The sequence below is a fragment of the Erythranthe guttata genome, chromosome 11, assembly GCF_056151865.1.
Source record: "Erythranthe guttata isolate IM_541 chromosome 11, IM_541, whole genome shotgun sequence".
Taxonomy (NCBI): Eukaryota; Viridiplantae; Streptophyta; class Magnoliopsida; order Lamiales; family Phrymaceae; genus Erythranthe; species Erythranthe guttata.
The window spans coordinates 18411602-18437695 of record NC_142543.1 but is presented as its reverse complement, the minus strand read 5'-3'; the positions used below and the strand labels follow the sequence as shown (position 1 = coordinate 18437695).

General features: G+C 36.4%; 2 non-coding genes and 1 pseudogene across 3 annotated transcripts; 2 read left to right on the top strand and 1 right to left on the bottom strand.

The window, feature by feature from the left end:
- Positions 1-1682: 1682 nt before the first annotated feature.
- On the bottom strand, positions 1683-9518 carry LOC105955849 (ubiquitin carboxyl-terminal hydrolase 17-like; annotated as a pseudogene). The gene is made up of 11 exons (XR_016034218.1): positions 9068-9518; positions 6068-7064; positions 5884-5972; positions 5014-5099; positions 4757-4919; positions 4560-4674; positions 3825-3982; positions 2905-2989; positions 2613-2825; positions 2437-2498; positions 1683-2347 (listed from the first exon to the last, which is right to left on the bottom strand). The product of XR_016034218.1 is annotated as a ubiquitin carboxyl-terminal hydrolase 17-like (transcript).
- A 1852-nt stretch (positions 9519-11370) lies between these two features.
- On the top strand, positions 11371-11452 carry TRNAS-GCU (transfer RNA serine (anticodon GCU)). The gene has a single exon. It is a non-coding gene; the product is annotated as a tRNA-Ser (tRNA).
- Positions 11453-12225: 773 nt separating this feature from the next.
- On the top strand, positions 12226-12307 carry TRNAS-GCU (transfer RNA serine (anticodon GCU)). Its single transcript has one exon. It is a non-coding gene; the product is annotated as a tRNA-Ser (tRNA).
- Positions 12308-26094: the final 13787 nt, after the last annotated feature.

Genomic DNA, 26094 nt, shown 5'->3' with positions numbered 1-26094 from the left:
GCACGTCAACTTACGTATTCAATATATTTGTTTAAAAAATATGATTATAACTAAAAATTATAGACTACAAACTTTTAGCAACATATAAATTATAAACATATCAAATTGTACCTTTTACGAAAAGAAAATCCGATAATAGTTGAACACTTGTTTTTCTATTTAATCACTTTGTCTATATTCCTTCTTTCAATGTCACACTATTTATCTACATATTCCACCACTATATATAACCCTATTTATCAACCGAGATTAGGGCAAAACAAAAGAACAATTGTTATTTTTGAATTATGAAAGGATTTACAGGCTACGTTTATTGGAGATGGAAGGAAAAAAGACAGAAAATCATTGAAGAAAGAAAAGAGACGAGCTGGTTTTCATTTTAAAGATGATGTTATTACAACTTCTCATATTTATAACCAAAAAATGTATGGCCATTTTGATTGTATTCTTAAAGAAGAGATGAATGGACACCACTCCACCAGGTGGCCTGAGTTAAATTTATTTTATAAAAAATCTTTTAAATCATTTTTTTCTAAAAGTTTGTCCATATGATTTACATTTTCTATTCAAAAGAAATGAGACAATTAATTTATTATCTACGTCAAATATATTCTTCTTTTCATAATATTAGAATTTTTGATATTATAAAATTGAGATTGTGAAATTTTGATATACACATATTCATATTCATAATTATTATTAGAAGAAGAAATGACACATCATCAAAAGTCGATATGATACAGAGAATGCAACCGTCACATAATGCATACTTCAAGGGGCCAATGTACCCTTATAAATAACCAACATAGTGTAGTCAAATTGATTCAAATATTTGTCATTTTTATGAACCCTGCTAAAAAGTATTTAAATTTAATTTAGTAAAGACACTCCAAAAAATACTATTGAAATCAGAAAGAAAATATTGAACCGAAACTCAAGGCAGCAGGTCCTGCGATTTCGAAGGCCTAAACATATCTTATACAGATAATATGTCATAAACTTATTGTGTTTTTAGGTATCTAACACATAAATTTTATTGTTATAAGTGTTAACTAGTTTGTTTGATAGATTTACAAGTGATATGTTGCTCGTGTTTATATACTACTCAACCCTTAATGCATGGTGGTAATTGAGTTTAATCCCACAGTTGAGAGGGACTCGATGAATATTTTAGAGACTCAATAAATATTTTAGATATATTCTACATGGCCAGTGGCGGTACAATCGAGAGGTTTCAGGGAAGTTCGCTTAGAAAAATATCTACAATTTGGTGACAGCATTTTGCATATTTTTACAGCATTCTTATAGACAAAAGTAGTATACTTAGTTTTTTTTTTTTTTTTTTTTTTTCAGTTTTTTTGGTCTAATTAGAACATCTTTGGTCCGATACTGTAAAATTTGATCCAAAATAGATGGATCGTCAACTAAATATAATGTAGTTAGTAATTATTGTCCTTCTATCATATTGTAAAATATGACAATCAATTACACCTTTTTATTAATTTAAATTTACAATAAACGAAAAATCTATTTTATGTATATATTAGCAGAACAAAGTTGGCTTCTCCTATTTTACATTAAAATTATATTTTGATTTCATTTTCTATAAACACTCTTTCTTTTAACTTCTCAGTAAGAAAATATACCTGCAAATTAAAAGTCAACTAATACGAAAAATGATATCGAAATCAATGCAATTGCTTTCATAGATTGAAGAAATATAACAATTATGACCAGTTCCTGAAAATACAATTAACTCGACCAAGGATTTACAGCCTCTAACTTAAACACAACTCGAACTCAGCAAACAAAATGTTCGAGTTGCTTCTCTCATTGTTCTAGGGCGGGTTAGTGAATATACCTGTCAAATTTTATATACCTAAATAAATACAACTAGGTAATTATCTGCTGCGTAGCAGTCGGTCATAGTATACACGGGGAACTCCTTTCTCCTTCTCATGTGTTTCCGTTCAAGAAAAACAATCACGGGCCGTAAAATCTAGGCCCGAATATATATCCTGATAAGTCCTCTGCACTCGAGTCCTTTGTGCTATCTGTACTATACGAGCCAGCATCAGATGCACTGAAAATAGAAGAATTGTCACTCGATGAATCCAATATATGATTTTTCTTGTAGCGAAATCCCCATTTGTCATAATCTAATATATGGTTGTTGGTCAAATCATGAGGCGACTCTGTTGACCAATCGGACGAGCTTGATTTGAATTTCCAGTTTTTCTTCTGAGGAATGGTACTTGCGGAAACGGCTTCTGTATTTCTCTTGGTTTTTCCTCCATCAGAATAGACATCGATGTTTGTCAATAAAGATGGACCCCGTGGTGTATGCCTAATATGATACGATACTTTTATTACTACAATAAATACTGAAGGAAATATATATAAGTTTTCCGAATCGAATTAACCAATATAGATCACCTCGAATAGAAGAGAATATATGCTTCCACAGATAAAACAGTCGCCAGGTCAACACGGCTTACCTACAAAGGAAAATATATAATTAATGATGATAACCCTCGACTCAAAATGACCGGAAAATAATATATATATATATATATATATATATATATATATATATAAGATGACAGACATACTCTGGTGTCATCAATTCTAAACCACTCTCCCCGAAAATCTTTGACATAACTTATGTAATGACCACTGTAAGCAGCATTCATCGTATTTGAGTGAACGACCACTGCATAGAGATTATATATAGGGTATTTGTCGCTCTTTCCACTCATATAAGGAGCAAGGTTCAGAAATTCTGGAAACTGAATTGGCTTACTCAGCTTTTCTGAGTTGCCTGACTGCAAAAGGAATTGCAAAGCAAGATTTAGACATCATGACAAATAAAATACCAAGTGCTGCTAAGTAAATGCGAATTACCCGAAATCGCTTCAAAACAATTGTAAGAATGTTGGGAGCTTCAATTACAGTCAATTTCTTCTTAGCTTTCTCATAGGACTTGCATCTGCAATGAAATGTATCTGGATCCGTTAACCATGATAAACATCAGACGGACATTGACTTAAATTGGGTTGAATACATTGAAATTTAATTCTCTCAATTCATAAATCATGTTTGCACCTTGGATATCAGTAAAACAGAAAGTGAGGGAAGCCTTTACGTTCTTTTGGTCTCAAAGGGAAACGTAAAAGTGGTTATAAATAAACAATTACTAGATTCTTGATATACCATACATATGTTTTATTTCTTTTTTCACCCAATGTTCTTCAATAGGATGCTTATTGAATCTAAAAGAAGAATCTAACAGAATTTCGTTATCACTGATGGTGCTCTTCCTTTACAATTTTCTTAAATATCACAATCCAAAGACAACGTTCTTCTCAGAAACACGCTATCTACAAGTAGTCACAACGATATATCACTGTACTTCTCTTTTCTTATGTGCCTTTCAATGTCAAAGTTTCAAGTAAGAGACAGTATAGAGAAAACAAACTGAAGTTGACGATACAAACTTATTCTTCAAGGGTCCACTTTTAAGATAAATAGTCATTTTCAGGAGGATAACTTTTTTTTTCTTTTTCGAAATGCTAAAATTCCCTTAAATATCTATGATAGGTCCCTATAGAGAGATTACTACTATATGCAAAATTGATGCATAAGATCATATCTACGCAGTTTAAAAGGAAAGGGGAAAAAACAAGGAAAGGGTCACGTGATCGAAGTGATTTTATGAGGGCAGCACATATGATACAAAACACAGTTTACAAAACAAATAATCACTATTTGAATTAATCTCAAAGAAATCTACAACTTCTAGTATAATGGACAATTGCACTAACCTGCTGCACTTGTACTTGTCATCTCCACCAAGTGTTTCAGATATGGTGAACTGCGCAAGAGCCCCTTCGAGAGTATTGATATCCCCATCGATCTCCACAGTAAGATCCATCATTCTGTCACACTGTTCAGATCTCCGTGAACACTTCATACACTTAATCTGGCATTACATACGACACTAGTTAGCAAAAACCACTATCGTATTATTTAAAACTAAAAACCATTAACATATAGGGATGTGATGAAAATCGTTTCACTTTTACGAATATTGTTTCGACTTCAAACATGATTTTGACTATTTTGAAGCCTGAATTTGGCAAAACTCAAAACACAAAATTTATAGTTCTTTGAGTTAGCTTTCTAATCCAACTTGAATCACCAAGATTGGATGTCGTGTGAGAAAGATATGCATAAATCAATGAACATTGCACATAACTTTTTGAGTTATCTAAAATTCAAAATGTAACTCATTCATGCATAACTTTGTCACCCGATATCTGATCTAGCTTATTCAAATTAGGATTAGAAAGCTAACTCAAAGAGTCAAAGGACTACAGTTTTCGGGTTTCAAATTTTGCCAAAATCAGATTAGAAAATGGCCAAAATCACATTCGAAATCAAAACAATATTAATAAAACTGAAACGACGTTTAATATTTCAGTAACATATAAGTTCAAAAGTCAGTGGCTGACAGGAAAAACATCATGTTTTGTAATATAATCAAAATGAAGACGGACCTTGGATCTAAGATAACCGCCAAAGGTCTGGCCCAGAAGGGTTGAATTTTCAGCTATTGAGCCAGAAACACATGCTTCTTCAAGCCATATAGATTGCATTGTATCTACCACATTTCTGTATCACATATCATAATCACTGTTAGTATATTCAGTTTAATATTTCTCGAACCAAAATCAAAATTCTATCAGACACTTACCTCAAAAAGTCATGTGCATCTTCTTGTCTTCCATGACTTAGATGACTTCCAATCCTTTGTATCTGAGACAGTATTCCAACTGGAGACAAAGGAGAGTTCGTTTCTTGTCCCTTCCGAATCAGATGTTCAAACTCACAGATGAGGCACCAACCCCTCTTGCGACCTAAATAATTGTTCAGAAAGAAGACATAAGAAACAACACTACTGGAGATCTACATAAAGTGTTAGCAACTAATGAATCACAAATAGGTACTTGCATGTTTTAGAATGCAGCCCTTGAAGAAGATAAGAAGCAACTGGCCGAGTAAAAGCCAAACACTGCAATACTGCATTCGCATAACAGCTGTAAGAAGAAACAGAAAAGGTTACATTATATATACAACACAGAAATATTAGCTCATGCTGCCATTGAATCAAAAGAAGGAATAAATATATTTAGAAACATGGAGGATAAAAACAAAAGCACCATATTTTTTCAAGCACAAAAAGAGCAAAGATGAGAAGACAATATTAACATCCCTATCTCTTTCAGCAATAAAACGATTTCTTATTTTTTCTGTACTAATGACTAACTTTTCCCTCGTATCTGTATAGTCTTCACCAGATACAAGAAAAGAAACTTCATAGCTTCACAGGATTGAATTCACCTTGTTTAATATCCATAAATAAAAAGAAACTAGTACGTCAATTTATAAATAAATTCAATATGTAACACATGAAGCTTTTAGGAGTAAAGATCATACTGTAGGTTTTCGCTAACCGATCCCAGAAGGAAAGGCCAAAAGCTTTTTCGTCCAGATAATAAAGTTAATAAGAGAAATAGGGTGGGCACTACTACTCAAACATAGTTTGAAAACATAGGAGACATTAAAGAGTAACAACAATGTCATGGAGATCATACAACAAAACTGATACTTCTGATCTAAACTTTTACTATCATGAGATGGAACGGGTCCACCACTGTGACGATTACTCAGAAAAATCAAAAAACATCTCCCGCTTATAAATATGTTATTTCGTCAAGAAGACATGCTGACCATAAAAACACATGAGCCAGAGAGCCAGATAAGTCATGCACATTGCACTAACAAATATCAAAGCATGCGCTTCGAAAAATGAGAACTCACCTATTTCCACAGTTGAAGAGGCCAACAGGGTGAAGTTCCAAACCAGTACAAGAATACAGTTGTATGAAAAGCTTGGGAGAAAATATCATCTGTCAAGAGAAAAACATGACCAATCATTAAAGCATGAAAACCTTTGTGAAAAAAATTCGAACTTATTTAATTAATAAAATTCACGGAAAATAACCTTATGGTTGTAAGCAGAGTCCTTCCCCGTGTCAAATGTGTAGGACTTTGACTGTTTTGGTACTTTAAAATGTTGTACAATTTTCCGTACTGATGTTTTCAGAGTATTGCTGGTAGGTTGTGACAACGTTTGGACACCTTCACTATCTGAAAGCAAATTTTGAGTGCTTCCCATTTTTGCACACACCTTATTATTTTCTGAACTCCTAGACAACATTGGTCGTGTTTCTTTTTCTTTGCACAAATGTGCTTCATTTTTCCATTAATCTTCTGATGACGACGTTCTCAACGATTTTGAGCATTTTGAAGTCCTGAATTCAACAATAGGCACTTGATGATTGCTTGATCCTCTACGGTACATGGATTTTGTTACTTTACTACTAGAAGATGGCTGTGCTTTCATGGAAGAGGATGTCTTCAAAGAACTATTGGATTGGAAACTCTTTGACTCAGTTGTATGCGGGACAAACCCTTCCAACACAGCGGCTCCACTGCAAGTTCTTCTATCTTTGATGCTTGTTGTTTGAAAGCCTTCATCAGGTTTGGCAGCTTTTGTCCTTTTTATCTTATTAGCCTGAGGTGTATAATTTACTTCAGAAACAGTAGAATTCAACGGAGATAGGCTTGGTATATCCAGCTCATCAGAATCAGAGATACTATGCGACCTCTTCAATTCAACACTATCAGAAGCCAATTTATCTGGCCTGGTTGGAGTATTCGACTCAAGGACCTTGGTGGCTGAAGCATCAAATGATATCTCACTACTTCCACTGGAAGAAGAAAAGCAAGGGGATGAACTACTAGAAGATCCAGTATCACCAAGATGTTGAGTGGGATCAAAACCAAATTTTGCTTCAGTGTTAAAATCGATCTGAGACTGATTTTTCGTTGCTGTTTCCACAACAAATTCACTTTCCTGGCTAGCTTGCAAAAGAGTTGCTGGTAGACAATCATCCTTGTGACCTTGTCTCCAGTGAATTATTTGACACTTGCCAGAACTAGAAGCAAAGAAAAATCAATAATAAACATGAGAAAGCGCTAATCCAACCAAATATGACCTGGTTTACATAGGCAAAACCTAACAGAAGTTCTAGTAGAAATTAATTTCACCACCAAACCAGAACTTCAAAATTGCCGTCATAAGGACGACTAAGTGAAAAGCTGACACATCAAAATGCTGCTAGCGTGATTATCTTAACAAAATGCTCCTTGAAAGAGTATTTGAACGAATAACTATGCTAAGTGTCAGGTTATATAAGTAGCTCATATAATCTCTATCGGGTTCTATTCAACTGATGAGAATTTGGAGGTAACATATGCAGAAAGTAGTTCATATATGCAATTCGGTATGTGCATTTTCAATTTCCAGAGAAATACCAAATGTGGGCATTTTTAGCCTCAAGAACTCAACACTTGAATAAAGATCACCACTAAATCCGGATGAAAATCTCCAAATCATATCGTATTTTTAGCTTTTTGACCACTAAAAAGTTTAGATCTACTTAGGAAATTTGTGATACATAATACATCCAAAACTGGTAAACAAACAGTAGAAAATCAACTACCGTGCTTAAAGTCATTATTCCAATTCTTTAATGAAAATAAATTGGATTTTGTAAGAGCCCAAACTCCTAGATAATTTCCATGAATCAAGATTTCATTTTGTTTCCAAATAACATATTTAATGAAATCATGGTTGTAAGAAAATCTAACATTGTCGATCAAGTTCCAGGTTGTCCATTAGGTCATTAAACTTAGGGCAACTGAGAGTTCACTTTTAAGGTTGCCAAGTTTGCTTAACTTTAAGATTATGATCTGGTGTTGGACCGATGACATTAATATATTTTTTTTCCAAATTGGGACTACTTTCTCCACTTTTGCTCCTGTTTCTTTCTTTTAAATTTCTCTTCCATAAACATCACAAAGAGTTAACAACTCATTTTAACACCTAATAAGTTTATCAAAATATTCGGCTATCCTTTTTCCGGTGCAACTACAATCTAAACAAAGTTCACTAGATCAGAAGATCTAAAACCTTCTTCTCATAATATCTAAAAATAAATATAGAATTTCTCTCAAAAGAGTATATAAAATGTGAACAACGGAGTCATTGGTCAAGAGAATGTTCAGTCTTCAAACGTACATAAGATGCTGATTATCTAAGTTAAATGAAAGTTAACAGCATTTCGCAGGAAATCTTATTCCAACCCTAGCTCTAAATTCAACAGACCTCACCCTGTCACAAGAAAAATGTAAGACCTTATCTCCTCACAGCTTTAGTCACTACCATTTCAGACATACAACTGGTACATAACAAAAACAAACATATGATATAACTTAGTACGAACGAAGAATCGAATCGTGAGAGGGAAAACCTTGCAAAAAACAAACTATTCGTGTGTCATCAGGATTAAAGCAGCCAGTGCCACTAAACATTCAGACTAATTTACTGGTGCAAATGAATCCCCCACATGCATTTAACAGTTAAACGTAAACCGGTAAACGACAAGACTACTGCACCAGACAGCTACTTGATAACTGTGCCCCCCACATTATTCTAGAATAGAATGCGAAAAAAATATGATATTACTGATTATTTTCTTGCTTTCTTTGAAAACAACTTACTACTAACAGGTCATAGTGCAAATTGATCGCATTCCGGCTTGTTCTCTATTCCATTCAACCCTCTTTTTCTTATAACTAGACCAAACGATTCCACAATAGTTTTTTTCTATTCGCGAAGCCACCTACTGCCTGTATCACTAAGACACCTTACCTAGATTTTAAGCATCTCCTAAACCTATCAGGTTCAACAATACACTAATTGCAGATTATTTTTTTTTCTTTTTTAAGAATCTATTATTCATGACCTAATGTCTCAATCGGACAATTACTCACTTCTTATTAGAAACCCCCATCTTTGAAAAACATTAAATAACAATATTTGAGCAGCAGTTCAAACAAATACGAATTAAAAATCAGAGATACACACAACACTCACCAGTATCTGACAGCTTTGCACTGGGCACACCTAGTAGTAGTTGGGCAACAACAAACAGCACAATAATACTTCTTCTCAAGCTGCTGCGGCGGCGGCTCCGGACGAAAATCATAGCCGTCAACTGCTTGTATCTTAGCAATTTCCGCCTCTTCTTCGGAGGCCGCAGCCACAAGCCTCAAAATCTCCTCCCTCTTGGCCGCCTCATTCCCCCACTTGCGGCGCACTACAGCCCCGAAAATTAGCAAAATTACGACAATTACTAGCATCGATTTACGATTCTCTTCGAGTCAAATTAACCGGCGGCGAGGATTCACAAACCCTAGGAACCGAATTTTTTTGCAGTAATACATAGATGTTGGTGCTGTGCGGTGGAAAGTGGCGGCACCGGCGCTCCGCGGTGGAGAGGGGTAAAATTGGAAATAAATGAGAAAATCGAATTTGACGTAAATTGACGAGTAACGAGTGTGGAGAATTTTGGGGAGTGAATTCTCGAAGACTGAAAAAAGTAGAGAGAGGAATCTAAAGGAAGTAATGAGCGTGTTTGGTTTGGTGGGAACTTTAGCCAATCACTGTTTTTTCTCCATTTTAGATTTTAAAATAATTGTTCTCGTTTCGTTTTTTTTTTTTTAAATATTCCGATTTTCGATTTTTTAGAACCGGTTCGAACAGTATTGGAATACATATTAGATATCGAATTTTGATCTAATTTAAATTTCAAATATTTTTATACGATCTTTGTTTTTACTTTTTCTCGAAAATTACACTAAAATATCAATATTATTATGTATCTTTTATATTATAGGTGACTGAAAAAATAGAAACTCCGAATTGCGTCAATTTGATTCCATATCTTCCGATTTTCGAAGAAGTTTGTCATTCAAATCTGCGGGCCCACACATTTACATTTTTGCTTCATTTTTTTACCTTAAAAATACAAATTGGCCAACCAATTCCTTGGCACATGGCAGCTTCTTAAAACGCGTGTGTACTAATGACGTTTTACTGTAAAAGTGAAATAACTTGTAAATGTTCCCTAGTTTTGAAAAAAAAATGGCCTAGAAAAAAATTGTCCAAATGAAATACGCATCTTGATATTCCACGACTTCAATTTACATACCACTCCGTTAACATGTTCGTTTTTCACAAAATTTCTATCTAGATATTTCCAAAATTTGCAATATTTTATCTTTTAATTTTGCAATTTTTATTGTTTTATGTCTAAACTATTGGTATAATAAATTTCTTGAATATATTAATATTTAAGAAATTAATATATTTACAACTTTTTTTTAGAATCGGGCTTTTTACATCTTAATGTAGTTCATTAACGGGTTAAGAATGGTCAACTAGGAAGCGATTTTATATGTAAACTTCCCATAATACTATTTTGATTTCATAAACAATAAACTACGTCATTTTCTTATTGAGATTACAGACTTTCAGTGTCGGCGGTTTATTTGATCCTTCACCTGGTGAATTTTTAAAATAATTTTGATAGGGCTTTTAAAATACTATTATGATAATTTTGTACTTAGATTCATCGAGTCAAAATGTAAACATAGATCAGGGAGTTTTTATATGTTTACTTTAATTGTTAAAAATTTTCGCGTATGATCAAATTATTTCTAGCGAACTACCCTTTTAAAAAATAACCATTGATTTGGGTAAATTGCATTTTACCACCCATAGGGTCGATGTACTAATAATTAGACCCTTTCAAAAATTAACCATTGATTTGGGTAAATTGCATTTACCTCCCATGAGGTCGATGTAATCATAGTTAGACCCTCTATGGTTTGAAAAATTATGCATATGATATCCCTTGAGGTTTGATATTGGTTTAGACTTAACCATTAAACTATTTATTTTTTTGAAGTTTCATGTTTATCCTTGAACAAATATTAAGTAAATAGATTGTCTCATCATTGAGGTTTGATCTAATTACATCAAGACCCTTATATTTTTTTTAAATATTACAGAGACCTGCTAGTTTCACATTTCACTCTAAAACGTTTCGTTTGCTTGGAAATATTAGCCATGATTAACTAACTAATTGGACTTTATTAGATGTTTGGTATCTCCAAATAATAACTTATTGGGTCGACCTGCAAATATTGTGTTAGCATGGCTTATCTTGCCTTGTAAGTATTTTTTTTATTGGATCTTCAAAGGTAATAATACAATTAGGTGTAATTAGATTATTTAATCTTATCTTGAAATTGATGCATAAGTAAAAATTGAAAAAAGTTCTAAGAATATATTTTAATTTTAAAAGTGATACAGGTATAGATAGATAACATGTGGTCGCTTTGGCCGAGTGGTTAAGGCGTGTGCCTGCTAAGTACATGGGGTTTCCCCGCGAGAGTTCGAATCTCTCAGGCGACGATTGTTGTTTTTATGTTTTAATAATTATATATTTAGAAAAGGGAATTGCTTTTTGCGGTTTGAAAATTGCTATTTGCGGTTTTTAACAAAACCCCCCAAAAAAATACTTTATTTCACTAAAACCCCAAAACTTTCCAAAAAAATCCAAAAACACCCCCCAAAACGCGTAAACGCCCAACTTGGGCGCCCATTCATGCAGTGCACGCCCAAGTTGGGCGTGCAAGCTGCATTTGGGCGCCCGAGTTGGGCGTCCAGTGCAAATTTTTTTTTTTTTTTTTTTTTTTTTTTAAATGTTCGAACGCCCAAGATGGGCGCCCAAGGCGTGTACGAACACCCGGAAGGCGTTCGTACACGCCTTGGGCGCCCATCTTGGGCGTTCGAACATTTTTTTGCGAAAAAAAAAGCCCTATAAATTGATTTGTAGGGCTTTTTACATGAAATTGGTTCCGTAATCGACCTACCCAATGCATGTTACACATAAAAGAGTCGAAATTACATCAAAAAATCGAAGCCCAACCCTTCTTCAAGCTTGATTTCGAATTTTCGATTTTTTTTTTTTTTTTTTTTTGCTATTTGCAGTTTTGGGGGGTTTTTTGATATTTTTAAAAGTTTTGGGGGGTTTTGTTATAAACCGCGAATAGCAATTTTGTGACCGCAAATAGCATTTTTGTTAGAAAAACATGGATTAAATTACAAAAACCTCCCTGAACTTAGATTAAATTATGAACAATACTACAAGCTATGTAAAGTTAGCAAAATCTTCCCAACATCTGGTCGCTTTGGCCGAGTGGTTAAGGCGTGTGCCTGCTAAGTACATGGGGTTTCCCCGCGAGAGTTCGAATCTCTCAGGCGACGATTGACATTTTTATGTTTTAAATAATTATATATTTAGAAACACATGGATAAATTACAGAAACCTCCCTAAACATAGATTAAATTATGAAAAATACTTTTCACCTATCAGTAATTACTAATTACCCAAATCTGCCTGACGTTTGTTTCTTTCTTACACCGACCCCCTAATGACGTGATTCTTCACGGTATCTTTTTTTTTTTTTTTTTTATGGGAACCTTTTCCGAAAAATGTCGATTCTACTTCTAAGAACAGTCTCTTAAATGTATGTGGCCTTGATAAACCTTCAGAAGCAATCTCATTATTGCAACATCACATTGCAACGTCACTACACTTTATGTATTGCTAGTATGATCCATCATAACATACATAGGCATTTTTTAAAAAAACATCTTTGAATGGCTACTTTCAATTTGCTCTACGTTTGTAGGGGTAAAATCGGCATTCTTCGGGAAAATTCTATGGAATAAAAAAAGATTCTATAAATATCACACTGCAAGAGGTATGTGTAAGACGTAATCAAACATCAGGGAGACTTTTTGTAATTACAAATAGGTGGGGCGTTTTACGTGATTTAACATAAGTTCGGGATGATTTTCGTAATTGACCTAGAAAACATTAAATACATACAAGTTACAACAGATACAACTGTGTATATAAATTGCACTTTGCCTCCTAAAAAATGTCATTTTGCACTTTTCCCTTAAAAAGAAAACGAGACTGTCCCCCTTTAAAATATACGACTCGGTGCACTTTACCCCAAATATGTATCCAGTCAATTCTCATCGGGTTTGAATAAATTGGAAGGGGAGTTTCGTCCTTTAAGACTATAAATATCATTTTACCTTCTTCCACCTCATATTACAGTGGTTATGAAGAACAAAGAACAAATTTTGTCGAAATTGGAAGAGAATTTCGTCTAGCTTGCAAGAGAATTTCATCAATTTGGGAATATTTTTTTGTTAATTTGGGAGCCATAAGTAACTACGAAAGGGGGATTTTAAAATCGAAAAAATTAAAATGACATATGTACCCTTAATCCGGCGAGAATTAGACCGGAAAATTGTTAGAGTAGGTGACCAACAAGCCAACATGTGGCTGTGGTTTTTCGTATTTATTATTGTAATAAACGAACCTTTATTCGTATTAATGATAAAACACCTTGGCATTCTATATCTTTGTCCCTTTGTCACAAGCATAGATATAGTCCTTACAGTTATTACAAGTACTAGTAATTGATCGTTAGGATCGTGAGATATTTACTTAAGTATTATAACTGTTAAACGTGTTCCTAGTCGAAGGGTTACGCCACTAATGAGGATATCGGCCTTTCCCATTAAGACTAGCACTTAGTGTATGTGTACTGCATCTCATCAGTAAACGGTATTGTGATATCGGCATGCATAAGTGGGTGCTCGTAAGTTGACGAGTTCACTGAACTCCCTCACCCTAGAAATCTCTAAGTGGTTCCCAATAATCGAGTAGAGATATCTATGGTATAGTTGTACACCATTAGTCCTTATGACCTAGACATCACCGTGACTTCACTAGAGGACCAGCTGTATCGTGACCTGTCCCTGAGTTCCACCGAGGACCATCCCAAGGGCCAGTGTTCGTGCAGTCCGAAATCTAGTGGGAGGTCTGTGCATTGTAGTCGGGGATTCGATCGCTAGAATAGTCTTGGATGTCCTGTGTGTTCTGAAAGTTTGTAATCATTCTAAGTCTCTGGCCAGAGCTGACTAAGTGATGATTAGAGAATTCGATTCTTTAAGTCATGCACGTAAGGATTACAACACTTAGAACGATCGCACCGTTATTGAACATGTAAAGAGGTCTCGATGAACCAATGCCTCTAGTTCGATCGGGACATATGAATCGAAGGGACCGTACTGTACGTTAACTATATCTGAAGGTTCTTGCAGGCACTTCATTTGTATCTAGGGAATCATGACGCGTAGTTGCTAGACGCTAATCTTGATTCGTTGGGTGATTAAGGTGAAACGAGCTTCATCTTAATCGTAACTCGAAGGGGACGAGTTTTGACCACAAAGAGTTGTGGGCCCACGGCTAGCTTACACCTGAACCATCGAGGGTCACACTGCTCGTGCACATGAGATCTTTGAATAAACGGTCAGAGATAAAATAGTTTATCTTTGCATAATTGGAAGTCGATATGATTGAGTCCAACATTCGTAATTTGGAATTATGAATGAGAATAAGAAAAGGAAAAGAATAAGCGAACGTGTTAGTGAACTTTCTAAATCGGGAAGTTTCCAAATTTAGAAAGTCCACTGAACTAGGGTTTCCACTTTTGGAAAGTTGGAAAATAAGAGATGGCACTCGTAATGACGAGAAAATTATAATGACTCGGAAAATGTAATCGTTACAATTTTTCGATCATTGAATTGAGAGATACGAGCGATTAAAGAAACTAACGAGCTTAAGCTGTTGGGCCCAGTCCAACTTAAGCCCGCTAGGGTTTCATGCAAGGGACTATAAATACATGATTTATAACCCTAGCACACACAACACGTCCAAAAACCCTAGCCGCTCCCTCTCTCACGCTCGGCCATCTCCCCTCGGCCACCGCGCCATCGTCGCCGGAAAATCGCCGGAATCGGCCATCCGTTGGCCGATCTCTTTCGGTATTCCTTTCCTTCTTTATTTTCTTCCGTTATTCTGACTATTACGTGTCTAGTGCCACGTGTTTAGTAGATCGAAGTATACGAGGTGAAATCCAAGAGGAGGAAGATTGAAGAATCGAAGATGCGAGAAGGCAATTCTGAAAAACTGCTCTCGGATTTTCTGCGCTGTCCAGCGAGAAAATTCGCCATAAATCAACCGGTGATCGGATGGACGTGAAATTTTGACAGCAGCTTCACGACTCATAAATCTACCATCGTCCAGAAGGAATTATTCATCCAGTAAATACGCATGGAGATACGGAAGTCGGAGCAAGGCTGTAAATTCAGATCAGCAAACAGATTGGATCAATAGGAGTGGGAAGAGCAGCTAGCCATCTTCTCTGCGCGTGAGATTCACGCGCCGCCGTGGCCGTCTCGCCGCTCTTGCCGCTGCACCGCTGCTGCCCCGATTGTACGGATTGGTTTCCGTAGCAATCTCGACTTGCTAAGTGCGCCTACCTCACGCTTCAAGAGGTAATGTTTCGAATCTATTGTCATTCGATTCGGTTACGTTTAAATTAATATATGCATGTTCGTTTTAATAAGAAACTTGTATGACTTTATGTGTCTACATGAAATTGGTTTTATTATTGCGAGCATGATTATTTGATTTAAACGCGAGCATGCTAATTGATTTAATTTCGATTAAGTAATCAAGCATGTTGTTGTTTTAATTTCGCTGGAAGCGCAAAGGTACGCAATTAATTGATTTAATTTGTCGGGCATGTGCTTATGTGCTTTAAAGTCGTTTAAATCGCACAAAATTTTTGTTTTCCGCTGCGTACACGTGCCCGAAACCCAACAGTGGTATCAGAGCTCGTTGCGTAATTAATTGCGTTGTATAATATGCTATGATTTTATGCATGTTCGATTTATTGAAGTAGTGATTGTCGTATTATGTAATTGGGAGTTTTCGTAAGTTTAAAATATTTTTGAAATATTGTTTAGAATTTTTCCAGCTTTAAAATTGTTTAAAATTGGAAAATCGGATCTGAAATTGTTTTTTAAAAACGTCGGTTTTTGTTGTTCGGATCGAACCGGTCGAACCGGCCGGTTCGATGGTTATGTGCGTTTTGGTTGACCGAATCCAAGTGGATTCGGGTCGGTCAGACCGGTTCTCGGTCCGACTGACCCGGCCCACTGATTTGGGTCAGCTGGACCGGACAGAACCGGCCCGATTCGGTCCGAACCGGTCAGACCGGTTGGGCCGAACCGGTCTACTGAAAAATAAAAAAAAATAAAAAAAAAAAAATTTTTTTTTTTTTCAGATTTCTAAAATTAAACTTAAAACAAATTGATTTTAATTTTTGGAAAATTATTTTCAATTAATCCCAATTAGATAATTTGATCGACAATCATCTATTTTAGTAAATAGGTGTTAGATTAATTAATTAATTTAAATTGTTAAATTGATTTCAATTAATAGAACACATATATAATATTGATTATTGTTCAACTTAATTAGTAGTACCTCAACATTATTTGAATGATTTATGCTAGTTGAGGTTCTATAATTATTTTGAAAAACCCGATAATTAATTAATGTAATTAATTATATAGTTAGGTCGTATGTTCCTCTTAGGACAATATGCGCTTCCATATACCTTTAGAGAACATAGATGTAGGAATCACATAGACCAATCCAAACCTTCTGATGAGATAAAACTTTTAATAAAATCCCTCATTCTTAATTCAATTGAGAATCATTTCAAGCTATAAAGAAATACCCAATCTGTTGAGTTATTTCTTTCCTTCTGCCAACGGTTGAATTATGTGTAGCCCTTTACTATAGTGCAGTAAGCCGTGTTAGCGGGGAGTGCTATGGTAGAGTAAGATGTAATTCAATTGACATAATGATGAAGGTAGCCATAGAAAAGGGTTATGTTGAATTAACGTGGTCGGCTAGATTAACTAGGGACTGCATTAGTTTGGCATAATCGAGTTCTATGAGCATCTTTGATTGGTAGGTTAGACTTGACACACGACGATTTTGATATTCGCGAGATTAACTTAGGTCATTATCAAGTGTGAGGAAAATTAATTTAGGGTCATATTGTGGATATGATTGATTGTGATCTACCTTTGGGCAAATATAATCGGGCTAGATTAACTACGGGTTATATTTGTCTATTGGACCTAAAGCCCATTAAGAAAAATCAGTTTTCTCGTTTGTCTACTAGAGGGAAGTGGAACTCGATAAAATTAGTGGGAGAACAATTAAATAACACAAGTCCAAACATTTAATTGTAACAATCATTTAACGCGAATCTCTAATAATCCTCTTCTCTATATGTCTCAGATAATTATGTCTAAGAATCCCATAATGTCAATCCTCGACAATAAACTCAATGGCCCTAATTACCTAGATTGGTTGCGTAGTCTTAAGCTTGTGCTAACTGTTGAGGGGCGTCTCTATGTTTTGAACGAGAGACTTCCCGCCACTATACCTGCTACAGCGACTGATGCTGAAAAGGAAACTTATGAAGTTTGGAAGAAAGATGACACTCATGCTAGGTGCTATATGATAGCCGCCATGGAGCCCGCGCTTGCGAGGAAATATGAGTCTCACTTGCATGCTTTCGATATAAAGGCTCATCTCGATAGCATGTATAGTGAGAATATTAGGGCATCGAGGTACGCTGCTACAAAGGAGTTGATCTTGGCGAGACTGCGCGAAGGGACTTTGGTCCACGAGCACTGTCTCAAAATGATCACTCTCCTTGAAAAGCTAGTGAATCTCGATGTCACCCTCCCGGCCGAGCTCTCGTTGGATTTGATCCTGTTGTCTCTTCCTAGTTCCTATGAATCGTTCATAGTGAACTTCAACATGAACAAACTAGATCCTCCCTTGGATGAGTTAATGAACATGTTGGTCAGTTTCGAGTCCACCATTAAGAAAGAGAAGTTTGTTCTCATTGCTGCTACTTTTGGAAAGAAGAGTTCTTCCCAAAAGAAGATAAAGGAAAGAGTTCCCTTCCCAAACAGCAAGTTCGAAGTGGGTGAAGGTAGTGGGGGCCCCTAAGGCGAAAATCAGCAAAACGTAAGGAGATAGATCAAAACCCCGCACAACTTTGGCACGCTAGATTAGGTCATGTCTCTTTAAGAAGGATGAACGATTTTGTCAGTGAAAGACTGTTCTCTTTGGAGGACGTGAAATCACTACAAACTTGTGAGTCTTGCCTTAAAGGGAAAATGACCAAGTCACCCTACAAAGGGAAAATGGAACGAGCCGAGGGTCTTCTGGATTTGATCCATACAGACGTATGTGGTCCACTAAGTGTTAGTGCGAAGGGTGGATATAACTACTTCGCCACCTTTACCGACGATTATTCTAGGTATGGGTATGTGTACTTGATGAAGTACAAGTCTGAAACATTTGAAAAGTTCAAAGATTTTAGACATGAAGTAGAAAAGCAACTCGGACGAAGTATTAAGAAACTGCGATCCGATCGTGGTGGAGAATACTTGAGCATCGAGTTCATTGACTATCTAAAAGAAAATGGGATACAGTCCCAATGGACTCCACCGGGAACTCCTCAACTTAATGGAGTATCCGAACGTCGGAATCGAACTTTATTAGATATGGTTCGATCAATGATGGGGTTCACAAACTTACCGGCATACTTATGGGGTCATGCACTCCGTACTGCCGCGTATTTGCTGAATAGAGTTAACACCAAAGCAGTTAAATCCACACCTTATGAACTTTGGCATTCCCGGAAACCCAATTACAAACATATTAGGATATGGGGTTGTCCCGCTTATGTGAAGCGATTAATGGGAGATAAGTTGGATAGTAAATCCGACTTGTGCTATTTTGTGGGGTATCCCGAAGACTCAATGGGATACGAGTTTTATTATGTCAAAGAAGCAAAGACGTTTGTTTCAAGAAATGCCACCTTTTTGGAAAGGGAATTTCTATCCGATAGAAAGGGCAGCATGATAGAACTTGAAGTAGTTCAAGAACCACAAAGTGAAGTTCAAACGCAAGAACAAGTGATCGAACCAATACAACAAACCACTAATATACCTCCTGAACCTACGGTACGTAGATCCGAAAGAGTTCGGAAAATGCCGGATAGGTTATTCCTCCTCGAAAATGATGAAGATCATGTTGATGTTGGACGAGATCCAAGAACATACAATGAGGCCGTATCGGATGCGGACATGGGACATTGGCTAACTGCCATGAAATCCGAAATGGACTCCATGTACTCCAACAAGGTGTGGACCTTGGTAGATGCACCTAAAGGAATCGTTCCTATAGGCTGCAAGTGGATCTATAAGAAGAAAATTGGAGTGGATGGAAAGGTATCGACCTATAAAGCTAGATTGGTAGCGAAAGGTTACACTCAAAGGCAAGGCGTTGACTATGAGGAAACTTTTTCGCCAGTCGCGATGCTGAAGTCCATTAGGATTTTGCTAGCCATAGCTGCGTGGTACGACTACGAGATATGGCAAATGGATGTGAAGACCGCCTTCCTTAATGGAGACATTGAGGAAGAAATTTACATGGCGCAGCCGGAAGGCTTCATATCTTCTGGAAGTGAGCAAAAGGTTTGCAAGCTCCAGCGATCCATTTATGGATTGAAGCAAGCATCCCGTAGTTGGAACATTAGATTCGACTCAACTATCAAAGAGTTTGATTTTGAGAAGAATCCGGAGGAACCTTGTGTATATAAGAAGGTTAGTGGGAGGGCAGTGATATTTTTAGTGCTTTACGTTGATGACATTCTACTCATTGGGAATGACGTAGGAATGTTGCAACAAATGAAAGCATGGTTGTCCACACGTTTCTCAATGAAGGATTTGGGAGAAGCATCTTATGTATTGGGAATACGCATCTATAGAGATAGAGCAAGAAAGATGCTTGGCTTATCCCAAAGCCTGTACATAGACACCGTTATGAAACGGTTTAGCATGGAAGAATCCAAGAAGGGATTCTTGCCAATGTCCCATGGGGTTCGTCTCTCGAAATCTATGTGTCCCCAAACACCTAGTGAAATCGAGGAGATGAAAAGGACGCCCTATGCTTCTGCCATAGGAAGCATAATGTATGGCATGCTATGTACGAGACCCGATATTGCGTATGCTGTGAGTGTCACAAGCAGATATCAGTCTAACCCCGGCCCGGCTCACTGGAAAGCCGTGAAAGATATCCTCAAGTACTTGCGAAGGACTAAGTATATAATTTTGGTCTATGGGGGTGCCGAGTTGAAATTAGAGGGTTTCACTGACTCTAGTTTTCAATCGGACGTGGACGACTCAAAGTCGAATTCTGGATTTATATTCACGCTTAATGGTGGTGCCGTGTGTTGGAAGAGTTCCAAGCAAAGCACGACGGCCGATTCCACTACCGAAGCGGAATACATTGCAGCGTCCGAAGCTGCAAAGGAAGGGACTTGGATAAGGAAGTTCATCCAAGAGTTGGGTGTCATTCCTGATGCTAGTGATCCAGTACCGTTGTACTGTGATAACACCGGAGCCGTGGCACAAGCTACGGAGCCGCGATCTCATCAGAAGTCGAAGCATATTATGAGGAAGTATCACGTGATCCGAGAGATCATTGATAGAGGTGAAGTTAAGGTAGAACGAGTCACCTCGGAAGAGAACGTTGCAGACCCCTTCACGAAGCCTTTACCAAGATCGGTCCATGAGAAACATCGAGAGTCGATGGGATTGCGGTTTATGGGTAGTTGGCTTTAGGTCAAGTGGGAGATTGTTAGAGTAGGTGACCAACAAGCCAACATGTGGCTGTGGTTTTTCGTATTTATTATTGTAATAAACGAACCTTTATTCGTATTAATGATAAAACACCTTGGCATTCTATATCTTTGTCCCTTTGTCACAAGCATAGATATAGTCCTTACAGTTATTACAAGTACTAGTAATTGATCGTTAGGATCGTGAGATATTTACTTAAGTATTATAACTGTTAAACGTGTTCCTAGTCGAAGGGTTACGCCACTAATGAGGATATCGGCCTTTCCCATTAAGACTAGCACTTAGTGTATGTGTACTGCATCTCATCAGTAAACGGTATTGTGATATCGGCATGCATAAGTGGGTGCTCGTAAGTTGACGAGTTCACTGAACTCCCTCACCCTAGAAATCTCTAAGTGGTTCCCAATAATCGAGTAGAGATATCTATGGTATAGTTGTACACCATTAGTCCTTATGACCTAGACATCACCGTGACTTCACTAGAGGACCAGCTGTATCGTGACCTGTCCCTGAGTTCCACCGAGGACCATCCCAAGGGCCAGTGTTCGTGCAGTCCGAAATCTAGTGGGAGGTCTGTGCATTGTAGTCGGGGATTCGATCGCTAGAATAGTCTTGGATGTCCTGTGTGTTCTGAAAGTTTGTAATCATTCTAAGTCTCTGGCCAGAGCTGACTAAGTGATGATTAGAGAATTCGATTCTTTAAGTCATGCACGTAAGGATTACAACACTTAGAACGATCGCACCGTTATTGAACATGTAAAGAGGTCTCGATGAACCAATGCCTCTAGTTCGATCGGGACATATGAATCGAAGGGACCGTACTGTACGTTAACTATATCTGAAGGTTCTTGCAGGCACTTCATTTGTATCTAGGGAATCATGACGCGTAGTTGCTAGACGCTAATCTTGATTCGTTGGGTGATTAAGGTGAAACGAGCTTCATCTTAATCGTAACTCGAAGGGGACGAGTTTTGACCACAAAGAGTTGTGGGCCCACGGCTAGCTTACACCTGAACCATCGAGGGTCACACTGCTCGTGCACATGAGATCTTTGAATAAACGGTCAGAGATAAAATAGTTTATCTTTGCATAATTGGAAGTCAATATGATTGAGTCCAACATTCGTAATTTGGAATTATGAATGAGAATAAGAAAAGGAAAAGAATAAGCGAACGTGTTAGTGAACTTTCTAAATCGGGAAGTTTCCAAATTTAGAAAGTCCACTGAACTAGGGTTTCCACTTTTGGAAAGTTGGAAAATAAGAGATGGCACTCGTAATGACGAGAAAATTATAATGACTCGGAAAATGTAATCGTTACAATTTTTCGATCATTGAATTGAGAGATACGAGCGATTAAAGAAACTAACGAGCTTAAGCTGTTGGGCCCAGTCCAACTTAAGCCCGCTAGGGTTTCATGCAAGGGACTATAAATACATGATTTATAACCCTAGCACACACAACACGTCCAAAAACCCTAGCCGCTCCCTCTCTCACGCTCGGCCATCTCCCCTCGGCCACCGCGCCATCGTCGCCGGAAAATCGCCGGAATCGGCCATCCGTTGGCCGATCTCTTTCGGTATTCCTTTCCTTCTTTATTTTCTTCCGTTATTCTGACTATTACGTGTCTAGTGCCACGTGTTTAGTAGATCGAAGTATACGAGGTGAAATCCAAGAGGAGGAAGATTGAAGAATCGAAGATGCGAGAAGGCAATTCTGAAAAACTGCTCTCGGATTTTCTGCGCTGTCCAGCGAGAAAATTCGCCATAAATCAACCGGTGATCGGATGGACGTGAAATTTTGACAGCAGCTTCACGACTCATAAATCTACCATCGTCCAGAAGGAATTATTCATCCAGTAAATACGCATGGAGATACGGAAGTCGGAGCAAGGCTGTAAATTCAGATCAGCAAACAGATTGGATCAATAGGAGTGGGAAGAGCAGCTAGCCATCTTCTCTGCGCGTGAGATTCACGCGCCGCCGTGGCCGTCTCGCCGCTCTTGCCGCTGCACCGCTGCTGCCCCGATTGTACGGATTGGTTTCCGTAGCAATCTCGACTTGCTAAGTGCGCCTACCTCACGCTTCAAGAGGTAATGTTTCGAATCTATTGTCATTCGATTCGGTTACGTTTAAATTAATATATGCATGTTCGTTTTAATAAGAAACTTGTATGACTTTATGTGTCTACATGAAATTGGTTTTATTATTGCGAGCATGATTATTTGATTTAAACGCGAGCATGCTAATTGATTTAATTTCGATTAAGTAATCAAGCATGTTGTTGTTTTAATTTCGCTGGAAGCGCAAAGGTACGCAATTAATTGATTTAATTTGTCGGGCATGTGCTTATGTGCTTTAAAGTCGTTTAAATCGCACAAAATTTTTGTTTTCCGCTGCGTACACGTGCCCGAAACCCAACAAAATATACATTTGGGGCAAAGTGCTCCGAGTTGTATATTTCAAGGGGTGACAATCTCATTTTATATTTTTAGGGAGTAAAGTGCGAAAAATGTATTTACTGAGGGGGCGAAGTGCAATTTGCTCTTTTTTATTTATTTACTTCTCGAGTAGTTGAGCTGGAACTTATAACACCTGTCTCAGATACAACCTTTGACGCGGCAAATCGGTCAGGTCTTTTCCTGAAGCGCCAGTAATAGAAAGACACGTGGCAATTGGTCTAATTAAAACTACTTATTACAGAAAATAAAATGTCATTTTTTATTATTGAATTTATTTATTTATCAATTGTCAATGTTCCATCTTTGTTGGCTCCACTCAAGTTGGAATCAATCAATTCTCTATTATGTCATATAGTTTGTCCCCATATACACCTCAAGAGCCTTTTTATTTATTTATTTAAACCCCTTTTGTTTTTTAACGATTTATATTTGGCCTTTAATTTCAACAAATTTCTTAATTAGCCCATCGTCATCTAGGTGGGGAGGGGTGATTTGTTCGATGCTACACCCGGTGAAAAACACCGGGTGGGTCTTCTGCTGCCACGTGTCTCTTTTTTATATTTTATAATAGATTATCCGCTAGGGTTTACCTTTAGGGGTTTTAGAAAAATAAAAAAAAGAACACGTGACAGCAGAAGACCCACCCGGTGTTTTTCACCGGGTGTAGCATCGAAGGAACCGGGAGGGGTCAAGTCAACAATTTATTGCCTATTAAATTGCCCCTTTAGCTTATCAAATTAGGGGTTTTGACTTTTAGACTTTGAAGTTTGAACAATTCAAATTATACATACATACTTTTAGAAAATGTAAAATGTTATCAATAATATGTAGAGGCCAATATAGACAATTTTAGCTAGGAGGTATGATAAGTATCGGTTAATTATCTATCCGATTCGACCACCCAATTTTGCTGAATATTAGAAATTATTGTCGGCCTGACCATTGGGGTCAGATAATGGTTGGCAAACAACTTTGTAGGGTGAAAAAATGGGTCGGCTGATTGGTATCATCGGCCATCTAATTTAATTTTTTTTTTACAATATTAAGATGTTATTCTATCAATATTTTAAAAAGTTTTTCAAAAAGACATTCAGAATTTTGAAAAAACTTATGTTGCAAATATTATAACCTTAAATTTAAGAGTCTTTTTACTAATTTCAACATAAATAAAAATTATAAGGTAAAAATGATTCGTAAAAGTCTATAAAGTTGTATGTTGAGTTTTGACTTCTTTTATATATTATTTTAACTTTAAAAAATGAGAACTACAATTACATATTTATATTAAGTTTTTATTATATAAAAAAAAAACAATTGGTTGGATAATATCGGCCAACCAATTTTTGAGTAAACTGAAAAGTACCAATCGACCCATAAATATATAGGTCAGTTAAATTTATCGGTCCGACTATATGCATAAGTTAATTATCGGTTATCGGCCATGAAAATTAGGTCGAAAGTGGGTAAACCGACCCATGTCGTCCCTACCGTAGAAGTATGTATGGTTATTGATCTTGTTGATGATGCATAATTCATAATTTTGTCAAAGTAAGAGACTTGTCTTAATAGTTAATATTCTTCTTTTTATTTTTTCTTTTTTCATGAGGGAGAATGGCATACTGGCGAATGGTGTTGTATTATTATTCGTAGAATATATTCATTGAATATATTCAAAAACCCAATAAAAAAATGTTAGAATATTTTTATGTCACACAAGTGTATGTTATATTGATCCAACATGTTGGACCCTTCTTGGGATCCAACTCCATATGCTATATCATATATTAATTGACTCAATTATTTTTTTTCACTAGGGTTATTCAATGAATAAGAATAAGTTGCACCAAATGTGGTAATTTGTATGTGGAATTCTTAAAATTATAATTTATTTTTAATTTTTTATAGTTCATATGTTCGAAAGTCCTCCAATTAATTAGGACTTTTAATAAGTCAATTGAAGGAAAATTTAAACTTAGGGGACCTTACCATTAGGGTGGGTGGACCTGGACCTGGACATGGTGCCGGAACAACGAATCAATTTTTAATGGAGTTGAAATTCTTACATTACGGATGTCAGTACGCGATTTTAGAACATTGCACCAACTTGTCACCTCCACAATCAGTCGAGCTATATACCCATACGGGCAGGAATAACAATTACTTAGGTCCTATAGAAAGTTGTTAATGCAATTATCAAAGGGAAGATATTTCCCAAGAATTACATGTGAGTCAAATCTATTGTACATCTAGTATTGTAAATAGGGTTGGGCATGGATTGATTTATCGGCCAACAGATTTATTTTTGACCCGCTTTTATTGGTCAATAATTTTTTTACCGAGTCGGTAATTTTAGTCGACCCATATATAAATGGGTCAGTCGGTGATTTTTAATTGATTCAAAAGTCGGTTGGTCGGGTAATATCGGCTAACCGAAGGTTTTAATAACAAAAAAATATTATAAATATTTAATTGTAATTCTAATTTTCTTAATGTTCAAATAATATATAAAAGAAGTCAAAACTCAAAAACTCGAAACACAAATTTATAAACCTCTACGTAGTATTTATGTTTTATAATTCTTATTTCACATTCTTTCTTATTTATTTACTTATTATAAAAGTTTAATAAATAAAAAACTCTTAATTTTAAAGTTAAGATTTTTGCAATATGAGTTTTCCCAAAATTTTAAATATCTTCTGAAAAAACATCTTACTATTATAAAAAAAAAACTACAAAGAGTGAATAAATAAATAGCGTTAATTAACCAAAATAAAATTATGTAAATCCTATTACGAAACCGAATTGTGAAATTCGACTATAAGATGTCCACTAATTATACACTTCACTAATAAATTAAAACAATACACTACATTGTTCATAAATAAGGTATGCCCCAAAAGATTTATCAAATTAACAAAACAT